An 11,569-nucleotide genomic window follows, 5' to 3' on the forward strand; every position below is an offset into this window, starting at 1 on the left:
GACGCAGACAGGAGATGCCCAGAATCCAAGCCTCCAAAGGGGTTTTGGGGTCGAGCATAAACAAGTAGATGTAGTATAGCTCCTTTGTACAATCGTGGGCTGTTCATTAAATATATGTTAACACTTTAAAGGGACACTGAAGTGATATGTAAACATTGCGGGATTACTAGCGCAAATTGTAGTCCGGAGTCCCCAGGCCATGTTTCGACCACTCTAGGCGCGTTTACGCGATTTTATTTAGTAGAAAAACTAATTCGAAAACGCTGTCCTCCTCTCTTTACGCTCGCCCATTTTCTGTGGCGTTTTCGTGTGACGTCAGGAGGGGATGAGCTGGCAATTGGCTGCGCCACGGCTGCGCTACTGCACGGTTCCCCGGCCGACAGAGCCAGTCGGCCCAGCGTTTCGTCCGCCGGCCGCCGGCGGGTCGTCGCAATCAAGGAGGTTAAAAAAAATTGCTTGGTCGCAATTCGTTCGCTTAGTTGAAACGAAGCCAGGACACGTTTGTGAATGGAAGAATGTGCCTTTCTTTACTTGGTTTGTTTGTACACTGTATCTGGCTCCAAGTCAAGGTCGCTTCACACAAGCGCAGCACATGCGACGCTTCGCTGACTGGTACGCCAGTAGGAAAATATAAGGCCTCTTGAAGGCGGGAGAAGAGTCAGCGAAGTCAATATAGGTACTAAGCAAATAAAATCAACTGATATTTTTACCGTACAGCGTAAAACTAGAGCGCGGGAAGCACGTTTTTGCGCTGAGCGAACAAGCACAGCGGTCAGCAGCACGACTACGCATCTGCGAACGCTTTTCCGTCTACGAAATGCAATTGCTAGACGTGAGCTACTGTGGAAACTCGGGCGACGCTTACTGCACGATCGCAGTACAACAAATAGTCACCTAAGCGGCTTGAAATGCCAAAACTAAATAAAAGTGTAAACCGGTTGTACAATATATACCCTATATTAGCAAGGCGTTGTCGTCCCGCTCCGTGGCCTAGCGGTCTGAGGCTCTAGGAATTCACAGCAAATGTTTTGCGAGTCACGAGTTCGAATCCCCGCGGGTACGTGCTTTTTTTTTTTTTGTAAGTTAACTTTTCTGTTTTCCGCCGATGTTTTCTATATTGAGTTCACCTTTTTTGGGGCCGCAACGTTCATGGCTACACGAACTAGTTCACAAAACGCGCGCAGGCTGGCACTGGCGCGCTAGCGAGTTCTCGTTGGCGTGCTGTTGCCATAAGCACCGACTGCTTGCAGGCAGTGGGCACAGGCCAGAATGAACAGACCCTTGGCCTGGTGCGAACACGCTTTTTACGATACAGGCATGAGGGAGGCAAGCTCCAAATATGGGGGAAAAGCGCATGACATTTGGGCGTCTGCGGGTACGCGGAGGGCGTTCATGCACTGCGTAGGTCTCGGCTAGTGAATGCTACGACTACAAGCCGTCCTGGGAGGCTTATCTTGTGCATTTTACAGCCGACAACATGGCAGAAGCGCGGTACGATGATTACTGAGATATTGAGAATGCCCATCCAACAAAGCCATTGGTTATGTTTTACAGAACCGAAACCGAAACCGAAACTTGTGTGATTGCTAACCTTGGGCATCGTCCAATCACGGCGCCCCTCCTCTCAACGTCACAGCCTTAGTTGGTGCGGCCGCCGCAAACCGCGCATGGTAGTTTTTCTTCTTTCGCGCTTTGTAAAATAATTACCGATTTGTCAACCGGATAAACGATGAAAAGTGTGCTAATTTGAGCCAGTCTACGCAGTGCAAGCAAAAACGGGAGCTTGACAAATTCACTTCAGTGTCCCTTTAAACGATGGGACTGTTGCACAGAAAAGAAGAATTTCTTTGACTGACTTTTGTCTAGTTTCAAGATAATTGCAGCGCGTGGACTATTTAATTACGAAAACTGAGGACATTAAACTGGTTCTGTGTTGGAAATGATTGCATCTAGCCATAAACACATTCACTTTGATGCAACGACACCTCCTTTGCAGTCCGCGACGGTAGCATATCTAAATAAAAATTCGGATTAAAATCTCTGACAAACGTCACGGATTCAGTTAATTACTTTGAGTATGCGCCTACCGATGCACGAAGGAAACCGCCGTACCTGTTTCGACACTCAGCTTGAGTGTTGGAAGTTTCACTGCGCAACACTTTTGTGCGTGGATGAGGCCTAGACTGTTGTTCCGACAGGCACTTGAGGTATCTTGCATGTGCTCCCACACCCATGAACTACTACATTAAATTACCGCGAGGCCAATCCCTACACCACACAATGTCGGTAGCAGTCTTGCGGAAATATTCTTTCTTGCATGCCTTCTAAACGGCGAGGTCGCGGCTTTTTCTACATTTTGTATGTCAGAGATCGCGGTCTTCCTGCACATCGACCGGGAACCGCGACTGTCTTGACGACTGCCCTTTCGTTTGCGCATAGTTCTTTAGAGAAGCTCGTTGTTCGATATTGCTCAAAGACGGAGCATTAACCGGCATAAATTTTCTCAGAGTTTTATTGGAGGCTATTGGGCTAACACCGCCACCGATCGGAGTAAAGTTACGCTATCACATCGTGTTAGCAGCGTCAGTTGGTTGGCGGAGTATTATACACTTCGAAATACGCAGTTAACATATTCTGGTGGAGGTTGTAACAGAACATACACCCAATAAAACTCCCCATCCGGCTTGTTTTCGTTTTGTCTGAGCGAACCGCCGTCGTCATTTGGTGTGCCTTTTTAGCTGCGAAAACTCTGGATGGGCTCACCGAACAGACGCCCGTTTATATGTCTGCCCGCTGTCTTTCTTTCATAGCTGCCTGTTCGTCGGCAGATGGAGTAATAATGTCCAACCTATGGCGCAGCTTGCCTACAATTGGCTAGAAGCGGCGCACGCTGATTGAGCTACCCTTTCTCTCCTTCCTGTGGAAGGAGGGAGCGCCTGCGATTGGCAGAGAGTATAGCGTGAACAGGCATGCTGCTTGCATAAGCAAGGGGTTCTTTCCGACGGACAGCTGCGGTTGAGGAACGAGAAAAAGTGGGAGGAGGGTGGAGGGGGGGGGGGGGGGCAGAAGAGGTTTGAAGTACCCCGCCAGAAGCAAGACCGATGGTGACACGCAATCTGAAAAATTGTGGCTTGCAGAAAGAAAATAGCAGTGGGGCACGCGTTTTCCAGAAGTTTGCAACGAAAGCAGGGATACGATGCATAGGCTTATCAGGGGAACAGTAGTGTCCGTTTGGCAGCTGCTCCATTGAATACAAGTAGCGCTCCAAGCGAACCAGTACATGGCCCTGGGTGCGTGCATGAAGTGACGTGCTCACCATGGAAGTGTGCCTCGCCCCCGCCAGTACATAGGGTAGTTGCTGCTGCAAAACCGGGCTTTTAGCAGCTGCTTCGCAAGCACCGAGGAATCGCTCATCAAACAGGTTTTGAGTGCGTACAACACAGCAGGCTTTTTTTAATTGAGTCACCCATCACGCGTTTTGGTAAGGAAGGACTACTTACCAGATAATCTCGACCAAATAAACAAAAAACCACAACTTTTAAAACGTGCCTACCGAATGTACCCAAGAATAATTATCAATGGCAGAACCCCTATCACTAAGCAAAAATATTGGTTTCATCAGCAAGCACAAGTATCAGTTGCGCCAATTTCATTCGTGTTCAAGTTTTGCTGCCTTTTTTGTGGAATATTGTTGCGGTGTTATTGCGTTCTCATTACTGCTTCAACTAAAAATTCGTAAGCAATATTTGGGAATATGTTTCGTTTAACGCCACCAAGTTTATTCTTTTGTAAAAATAAAAGAGCGCGTAAGCAATGCGGGGCCCTTCGTAAAGAATCACGATGATACTATTCACACGCACAAAAACCTTTGGCGCGCCTATTAGCGGGTAAATGAGAAGTGAAGCAGCTCCGCACGGGCATGTGTGTTTGACGCTTCGCCTTTGCATCGCAGGAAGCACGCCTTCTTTTTAGTGCCGGCGAAGCTCATCCTGTGCACCAAGAAATTTAATCGAAAATATCGGCCTATGCGCAGTGTGATAATTATCTGCCGCAATAAGGGGTCAGCAACTCTATTTGTGTTTGAAGTAGCCAATGCTTGACAATTTAACTTTTACCGACATACCAAGAAAGAGCAAAGAAAGTCCGAACGTCACATTCAGATTAATTGTGCACCCAAACAAATAATTCTAAAACCCAGTAAACGGTATCAGCAGTGAAAATGCCGGAAACATATTTAATCAACAGTTTGGGACAACGCGGACGTGTACGAGTGAAGAATAATCGCCATAACACATGTGGCTAACTTGGGGAACCTGCGGTTCTGCAGAAAACCGTGCAGACGTGTACACTAATAAGATGAATTGCATTTCGCACAGTGCGTTTTCATATCTCGCCATGCAATCTGTTTGACTCCTCACATGACCAAAAACTCCTAGCCACAAATATTGGTGTTTGTTAATTAAATAATTAGCACTTGCACTTGAATACACAAAACATAGACCCACTGTTCCCGAAGACTTTCCAGCACCTTTAGCAGGCGTGCAAAAGAGGCTGTGTCATGGAGTGGAGCAGCCGGGCAATAATCTGCTAGGGCCACATAATATTCCTAACAAATATCTTAATCTTTTTTCACCAGGAAATCTGCTGACTATCGCAGCAAATGTAGAATATGTAGAATTTGTTGAGAAAAAGTCCAGCCTTGTTTTGAAGCAAGCAAATACAATATATCCAATCTATTCCATCAATCCAAATCATGAAGAAGTCGATGGTTGGACGGCATACCGTCTGGTCAGGTCGCATACTATAAAACAAGAAACACAGGTCACTGACCAAGTCGAAAACAAATTGACGTTTCGGGAGCGCTACGGCTCCCTTGTTCACAATGAGAACGCCCACTGGAAGACGCCCTATCGTTGAACATGCCTCCGGTCCAGGACGCAGAAGCAGTCATCCACATACCTGAGAAACAGTTTTGGCCGTGGCTGGAAATTATCCAATGCCTTGGATTCTATGGCCTCCATTGCGAGGTTTGCCGTCGTCACGGATATTGAGGCCCCCATCGCTGCCCGAAAGTCTGCTGGTAGAATTCACCGTTGTAGCTAAAGTGTTTCCCAGGCAGAAACGAAGGAACTGGCATAGTTCCGCCACGTCAAAAGGGGTCCGTTTTTCTAGCGATGGATCCTCGCTTAGACGTTGCCTGCAAGTTTCAATTCTTCTTTTCTTCCAGTGGCCGTTCTCATTGTGAACAAGGGAGCCGTAGCGCTCCCGAAACGTCAATTTGTTTTTGACTTGGTCAGTGACCTGTGTTTCTTGTTTTATACAATGCAAATCCTGAAACCACCGGAATTTTGTGCGATTTTATCCACCACACAAAAACTGTCCGCCTACTGCGTGAAGCGACCAAGAAAGTAGCGGGTAAGCACCCAAAAAAGGTTTCACCCTAAAAGACCTCGCAACATTACCACGACAAAATAAAAGAACATAGAGCACAGTGATCGCAGTAACACAACAGTATTCCTGAAAAGAAGTGTACCAATATGATCAGGTTGGGCCAGTGAAATATTCTTAGAATGCATAATCATAAAATGAGGATGAAACATCAAGGTAAATCCACACGCAACTCACGATTAATGCCGACTGCTTTTTTGTGGTGGGTATTCCCTTCAAGGTAAATTGCAATTCTTCCAGGGCGTCATGAGCTCCATGGCTTTTGCTGACGCAAAAATCGTTTATTTCAAACGCGGAGTCTGTTTTTCTGAACAGAGGTTCTTCCAGTCCCGCACAATGCCTTTCCGAACAAAGTCACCGGTTATGGATCTAGCGAGGAGGTTTAAGAAGTGATCCCTAAATACTTCTTCCTTAGCTCCCCCTTGCACTACATATTCCACTAATGGCTGGGTTAAAAGTCCTATACATGGCATTAAATTTTTTTATTGACTCGTAGCTTGTAACTTTCAGGACCCGTTCTGTAGCTCCAGGATGACGAAATAATTTGTTTTCGTACTCCTTTACAAGAAAGCGAGACACGGATAACATTCCCTTCTTTTAATCTCGTTTGAAGTCCTCATTGCTTAGGATCAGCACATTGTCTTCATTTGTATGCTCAGCATGAGAAAATATTCAAAGTAGTCGCCGAAGTCCACCTACCCCCGAACGCAGTTCTCCGAAAGCTCGTCCAATGTACCATCTTTAAATTCATACATTGGGAAGGGGTTGTTATTCTAGAAGAAAGAGACGTTGCAGTCGTTGGGGTTCCGAGCTACAAGTACGTACCTGCAAAAAGAAATGGTGCACTTATGATCAGCAGCCGCGAAACCGTTCAACACTATACAGAGGATATAAAGATAATTAGATGTGAGATATTATGGGGTAATATGCACAAAACTTAAGCTGGACCATGGCAGGCCACCTATTATATCAGCATGGTATCAACCTTTTGCGTTTTCTAAACTGAAGAGTGCAGAATATCTGGCATCCAGGACCTTTACCCGTGGCCGATCGCGCTCACGGGTGTATTTCTTTTTAGCTTCTGTAGGATAAACACCCGCCACGAGTGAAAAGCAAAGGTCCCCAGAATTTTTACACATTTCTCTGGCTTCGATCATTTCTCAACCGTGTGTTTACGTTTGTAAACAATCAAAAGTGTTGCTTAAGGCCAACCGTTGTGAATCGAAACTGCGCCGTCATTTACGGAGTAATACGCACATACACTTCTATCAACTTATTCCTAGAGAAACGGAGTGCCATATGCACTAAAATGGGACTCAGCATACTGAGATCGTGCAAGGGCATCCATGCAATGTAGGGGGTTAGCCATTGAATAATTATAGCGGTCACATCCGCATCCCCGGGCGTTGGCCAAAAGCAAGTGAACTGAGCAGGCGCCTGCACCGGCAAAATGGAACCGCATGCTCAATACACTCCCGTAACCCTTAAGAAGGTAGAGGCAGGCCAAAAGCGACAATTCAACTTCACAGCCAAAGGAAGTTATTACCCTTGCAAGGATCATACGTTGACGAAACGGTAGTCCAAGAACATTATTCAATATCAATTGTTCAATCATCTGTCAGTGTGCGCCAATCTTGTACTTCTACTTCCCAAACTTAAGGCTTAGCTCAATGCTTACGCCTTCCTTCGGAATTTCGTTTTGCCTCCTGCACTGGCTGCACGCTCCGCTCCATAGGTCGGCAGAAACGAAAGAACTCACTCAAACGAAATGTCATTTTTTTACTTCATGCTGTGTTCACTGAAACTCAGACTCAAAAAGCTCGTCTGTACTCACAATCGCTCGTACTCATCACCACATACTCATTTTAAATGCAGAGCATTTCTTAGCCTCGCCTGTTCCTGCGTCGGACGGTGTCAACAGTTTCGCGTCCGGAGCAGGTGCGCCTCTTCTTCCCTCCTCTCTCTCAACAGCAGCTGGTGCGTGCATGCGTCGTAGTGAGCCCGTTCACTCCGTCGCGGTCTCGGCCTAACAGGTGCGTGATAGCAACGCGGTGGGTCGTGGAAGGGCGCGCGCTGCTTGCGCATGCGCGCTCTCCCCCCCCGTACTGCTCTCCCACTACTGCGCGCGCTGCAAATATAGCGGCTAGCGGTCGCTCGTGTTTCAGTCACTGCGTTGCTCCTTCCTTCCTTGGTTGACGCTCGTGCCCACGTTTACTCGTGTCTGCTACTCCAGCATCACGGAAGAAGCGATGGAAGCAACACTGCCTTCAATGAGTACTGAGGCCCCAATGCTCTGCATTTACTCGTGTTCCCCTCTTGGGAAGGCGCGGGAATTTTTTTTATTGTACTAATCTGTACTCAAACTCATTAGCCATCACAAGTACTAGTATTGGATCTGTAGTCACTTGTACTCATACTCAAGCTGTGCTCAAACTTATTAGCCCTCTCTAGTACCCGTACTCAATCTATACTCACTCGTACTTAACTTATCCGTACTCACTTGTTCTCATGCTCAATCTGTACTCAGTCGCAATCGTACTCAATCTATACTCGTCTTTACAAAACCTTCACTCATTTATTTGTATTCATCTTCTTCTTTCTTTAATACCTGGTGAAAAAATAGGAGAGGTTGACGCTTTATAGGAGCGCCGGCTACTCCTTCTCGCATAAGTTACTGTTCGTAATAGACATTTCAAGAGTCTCAAACTCACTGGCCAGTTCGGCGAAGGCAGCTCTTGCGGGAGAGTTCTTGCAATGATTCAAGGAGTGACTGCACACAATATACTGCAAACACAAATTTGTCCCTGGTGTCCCTTAATAGGAGTCAGCAACTATGGTAGACACTTGATGGTGGTTAGGGTAAACGTCACACACAACAGAAGATCACAAAGCACACAGAAGATTACAAACAAATCACACACTAAAGAAGTAACAATGTGCAGTACAGAATTGAGGAAGGAAAAACGGCACAACGAGAAACGCAATAAAACGTAGTGTGGGCAGTCATGGCTGGAGACTCTAAGCGCAATAATACCAAAGGTAGAGGAACATTTCCTACTAATAAAGTCCTAATAAAGCAGTCTCTAGAAAGAGTTTAAGAGCAGAAAAAGAACGCCGTCGCTGACTGGGTGTTGTCCATGGTCCGAGAGCTTTGGCGAGATTAAACGGCCTATTGTCTAAGGACATGAGCACACTTTTAAAGTTCCTCCTGGCATCGTCATGTCGGGGACATTCTAAGATTACATGATGAATCGTTTCATCAGGATGACCACATAAACATCTTGCACTTTGAACTTTGCCGATTTTGTGGAGAAAGTGCTTTGTGTAAGCAGTGCCAATATGCAAGCGGTGTATAAGCGTCTCTAAGCATCTGGATGTAGGTGTTGGAATTTGGAATCGTAGTAAGGGATCAACCTCAAACAGAAGGCTACTTTGGGACCGTTCGTCAAACCATGTAGCATGGCAAAGGCTGTCACTAGCTCTCGTTAAAATATGTCGCAAGTCCGAAGTGTATAGAGGCAATATGTCGGAGGTTGGAAATTGGTGCGCTTGGCGAGCTGCCACATCTGCCGCTGCATTGCCGGGAATATTGCAGTGGCCAGGAATCCATTGAAACACAATATGGTGCACCTCAGAGGCTCTCGTTAATGCTTTCAAAGTTTCATACACCAATGAATCGTTGAAAGCATTGCTAGTATGTTTCATAGATGCTAATGCTGCTTGAGAGTCAGAAAGAATCAACCAATTTTGTGGAGCTGCCACACTGCCGATGAACGGCAAGGCCAACAGAACAGCGTAAAGTTCTGCCGTAGTTGAGGAAGTGTAATGAGACAGCCTGATTTTGTGTTCATAGTGTAGGGTCGGTATTACAAAAGCAGATGTAGAGGAGGTATGTAGACAAGAACCGTCTGTGTACACATGTGTGAAGCCAGGGTAGAGCATATATATTTGACAAAGAGACAGTTGCTGCGCAGCGACAGCAGGCAAATCCCCTTTTCGGAATAGACCCTGCACAGTTAACTGAATAGCAGGACTTGGAAGAAGCCATGGCGGATACACAGGATCACCTGGCCAAACCTCGTACATAGGTAAAATGTTTATATTTGCCTCAAGCGTACTGTGCATCCTACAACCTTTCCTTTCTAAAAGACCTTGTTTAAGATGATGGCGGGAATGCTGGGTTGATAATCGAAAAAAATGCCGACATGTTTCTACAGTTCGCATCACTGGGAAGGGAGGCTGGCGAGCTTCAGCAATTACAAGATGACTTGACGATGGTCTGGGAACACCCAAACAAACGCGCAAACTCCTAGCCAGCAACCTTTGAAGTCTTTCTTCAGCGGTGTTGGAAAGCCCGTGCAGAATTGGCGCTGAATACGCAATTCTTTGCCTAATTAATGCAGAGTGAACCTGTAGTAGTGATGATGTACGTCCACCCCATGATGTGCCCGTAAGCCTACGAAGAATATTAATAATTGCATTGACATTTCCTTCAAGCATCTTGATGTGTGCAGCCCAGGAAAGTTGCCGATGTAATGTTACACCCAGAAAGCGATGTTCTTTTACGGTTTTAATAGGTTGACCTTCAAGGGAGAGAATGAAAGTTTTTAGTTGCTTCCTCGTGAAAGGCAACACGGCTGTTTTTGTATACGATAACGTCATCCCACACTCTTTTAGGAAGTTTCGCACACTAGTTAAACCTTCCTGTAAGATGGACTGAAGGACGAGGGGATTGGGACCCGACGCCCATATACAGACATCGTCGGCGTAGATGGAATGCTGCAAGCGTGGTGGCAATCTGCGTGGTAAGTTGACCATGACACAATTAAATAGGAAAGGACTGAGGACACTACCCTGTGGTACACCCTGAGAAGGAACGTGCTCGGAAGTACGACCGTTAGATGTTTCCATGAAAACTTTTCGGTTGGTAAGGAATTCTTGTATCCATCTCAGAGCTCGCCCATGTATGCCCATCTGCAACATACTCTGCAGGATGTGAATGTGAGTGGCAGTGTCGAACGCGCGCTTTATATCCAAAAAAACCGCAATTGTAATGTTCCCCCGACTGCGCCATAAGTTTGCACAAACAGCTTGTCAGGCTCACTGGACGGAAAGACTCAAGCGACAATGGTGTCTTGCCGGGCTTGAGAATTGCATTGAGACGCGCTGTCTTCCAAGATTCCGGAACAGCTTCTTGACTCCACAAAGTGTTGAATAAAGCTAGCAGTGTGGACGTACCCGTTGGACCAAGATTCCTAAGCATAGCATACGTGATGCCATTGGGCATCACGTATGCCCGATGGCATCATTTGAATATTTGTATTCAAATGTGTTTCTACTAGTTTCTTCTCGGAATCAACGATTTGAATTCACACGCTAGGCTAGGTATACTTACCAATAATTTGAATAAAGCAAGTAGAGTGAAGCCACGAAGCATGCCTTTACTTTCGCTAAGGTAACCGCGGGGAGATCGAGTGCCGAGAGCAGTGGAACAGGGAATGGCAAGTACGGCAGATTTCCCCTCTGATCACCGCATTTTAACCTCCTTAAGAGCGGTGCTGCGGCACCTCGAAATGCCTGAGACTGGCGCACGCACGTCATGATTCGAGTGCGCGTTAAAACTCCCAAGTTTCTACTATCGAGTATAGTAGTCACTACGCATGCGTAATATACGCGTGACTACTACCCTCGATGGCTTGTTATTTCGTGTACAGTACTCATGAGTACTACTCGTGAGTACGTAACTCACGTCTGTGCTCATTCGTCATCGTACTCACATATTTTGTCTCGGCCTGGACTGAGCCTTCGTGGTATTAATTATTTGTCTGGGCCTGTATTCACTCATCACTGTACTCACTCGTGAGGTATAGTACCAACGAGAACAAATGAGTCTACTCACGAGAAAGGACACCGACTTATGCCCACTCTACGGACCGTATGCGTGAGGGCGGGAGTTATGGGACCCGTCTAGGAGGCGCCAGAGCAATGGACGCACGAATCATTGAGTCGACCTCCCCCAGGCTACGTCAGCATTGTTACGAAGGCAGTTTTTTCCTGCCCCGGAGGCAACCCTATTCCCGCGTTATTTGCAACCATTTATTTTTACTCTATCGCTGACGCT

The sequence above is a fragment of the Haemaphysalis longicornis genome, unplaced genomic scaffold (genome assembly GCF_048455015.1).
Source record: "Haemaphysalis longicornis isolate Haplotype H1 unplaced genomic scaffold, Haemaphysalis longicornis Haplotype H1 scaffold_8, whole genome shotgun sequence".
NCBI lineage: Eukaryota > Metazoa > Arthropoda > Arachnida > Ixodida > Ixodidae > Haemaphysalis > Haemaphysalis longicornis.